Genomic DNA, 2,566 nt, shown 5'->3' with positions numbered 1-2,566 from the left:
TCTTGTAGACCAGCTGGTCTCGAACTCACAGAGATCCGCCTGCCTCTGCCTCCCGAGTGCTGGGATTAAAGGCGTGCACCACCACCGCTCGCCAAGTGTTTCTGCTTGTGCAACTTTATAAGAGGAGGGCATCGGATCCTACTACAGATCATTGTGAGCCACCATGTGGGTGTTGGGAATTGAACTCAGGACCTCTGGAGGAGCAGCCAGTGCTCGTAACCACAGCGAGCATCTCTCCAGTCTAATACTGCAAGTCTTAAAGACAAAAAAGTGAACACAACATTATGATTTATTTGGTAGAATTATCTCTTAAAGAGACACATGCTTCTGTATGGAAAGAGCCAGGCTTCTCACTATCATAAAAAGTTATAAGCAATAGGGCTTGGAGCTATGAAGGCTGGAAAGGCTAGAACAAACCTAGGCTGTGAAGAGTCAGAGAGGCCAGTATGTGTATATTATCTCAAATACAGGTAGATCTCAAAACAGACATTTGCGTAATGGGCTTGAGACTACTTGGGAGCATGACACTTGAGTAGCAATATGCATAACAAGTGCCCACATTAAATATTCTCTGATAAAAATAACCAGAGCTTTGTGGAGACATGGTTATTTAGGGCTGTAAGGAGGAAAAGCAAATGAGACAGAAGCTTCCGGTAGTCCCACAAAGTAGGGAGCCACTTCCTGGGAGGAGAGGGCGTGTCAAAGAAGACAACGCAATCTAAACATCATCCAGTAATCAAAGATGGGGTTTCTTTTTGAGAGAAAAAGCGAATAATGATCATTCTGCTTTGTAATCCAAACAGTAACTGACCATGAAACCAAACTGGTAGAGATGAGGAAATGAATTTTTTTTGTTTGTTTTTTTTTTTTTCGAGATAGGGTTTCTCTGTAGCTTTGGAGCCTGTCCTGGAACTAGCTCTTGTAGATCAGGCTGGCCTCGAACTCCCAGAGATCTGCCTGCCTCTGCCTCCCGAGTGCTGGGATTAAAGGCGTGCGCCACCATCGCCCGGCTGGAAATGGATTTTTTAAGTGAGGGAAAAGGAACTGCAGAAGACTTTCCTGTGGAAGCATTCCAACCAAACACAGAAGGAATGAAGGGGGAAAAAATCATCATTAAAATGACAGGGTGGTAACCGTGTTTTCTTTTAAAATGAAAAACTGTCTAGTGACAATTACTGATATGTAGCTGTGAATCTGTGCTACCTAAATAGTTTACAGTAAGGCAAACGAACTAAAGCTGCCAAGACTGTGTTTGGACTGGTTGGTTGCAATAACACAGGGTCTCATCGTAAGAGCTAGTCTTAATTGAAACTCTATGTATCAGAGGCTAGCCTTGAACTCATCAACATCCTACCTTTCTTAGACTCCCTAGTGCTGGAGTTACAGGCATGAACCCCCATGCCTGATTAGAGCCATTCACAGTTCCTGGTTCAAGGACATACTTTAGAATCATAAATAATTCATCCTAGATAAGCAATTCACTTATATTATTCTCCAAAGGTTTGTCATGGAGTTCTTATATTCTGAGACTCTTTTGTCTTACTGTTCAATACTGTGAACCCAGGACTTCACAGATGTTCTACTACTGTACACCTCCCTTTTCATTTTGTTTTGCGACAGGGTCTCACTAAGTCACCCAGGCTGGCTTTGAGCATGTGATCCTCAGCTTTCTGAGTAGCTGGAAAGGTAGGTACCACCACATCTTCCTTGGGGAATCATTTTCCAAGAGAGAGGAAAGACACAAGTGTGCTATTCTTTTGTCTAACCTCCCCTTAGAATAAAATAAGACTGACTGATTTAAGCGCTGCTCTGAGGGAAGTGTGGATGTATTAGTTGCTGTAATCACAGCAGTGGAGTTAAAAGTGCTTCGTGTTAGGGCTGGAAGTGTAGCTTAGTGGTAGGGTGACTGCCTGGCATGCTCAAGGCCTCAAGTCCAGAATCCCAGCACTGCAAAACCAAACCAACCAAGCAAGAAACAAACAGATCTGTCTGTAAGGAGGTTGGTAATAGCTGACCACTCATGCCAGCTGTGGTAGATAATGCTTATAATCCTAGCATTTCAAGTATGGCAGAAGGATTTCCATGAGTTACAGGCTGGCTAGTCTGGGCTACACAGTGTGTTCCAGGATAGCCAAGACTTTGTCTCAGAAAAGAGAAGCCCTTCAAAACTTAAAAAAAAAGTATGGTTCCTAGAAAGCTAATGTGTGTCTTAGTCTGAGGGTAGCTCTTTGGTGTATTCCCGTGTGTCAAGTAACCCTATGCCACTACTGAATGACTTGAGTTTTGTGTTACTCTGGTGACATCAAGAAGAAGCCACGGGGCAGACGCAATGAAGCAAGCTGCCAGGTCAGACATGCTGAATCTTTCCTGGACTTTTCATGACAATGAGACACTCTGCTCCTGGCAGCACCAATCTACTTCAAGAGGACGATGGGCATCGAAGAGGCTCCTTATGGAGTTTGATAGCCATTTGGGCAAGAAGCTGCTCTTGCCTGGACTATTGCATAAACTGGACACAGAGAACCCGCAGAGAGAGGACTGCTGAAATTGCCTAAAGGTGAGATGA

The 2,566-nt window shown here is 44.0% G+C and overlaps 1 protein-coding gene across 1 annotated transcript in view; it reads right to left on the bottom strand.

The window, feature by feature from the left end:
- Samd15 (sterile alpha motif domain containing 15) overlaps positions 1–2,566 on the bottom strand; it is an 11,796-nt gene that overhangs the window by 1,545 nt on the left and 7,685 nt on the right. The gene's annotated exons all lie outside the window — the stretch shown is intronic.

The sequence above is a fragment of the Microtus ochrogaster genome, chromosome 1, assembly GCF_000317375.1.
Source record: "Microtus ochrogaster isolate Prairie Vole_2 chromosome 1, MicOch1.0, whole genome shotgun sequence".
Taxonomy (NCBI): Eukaryota; Metazoa; Chordata; class Mammalia; order Rodentia; family Cricetidae; genus Microtus; species Microtus ochrogaster.
The sequence above is the reverse complement of the archived record's forward strand: the minus strand, read 5'-3'. Positions and strand labels throughout refer to the sequence as shown.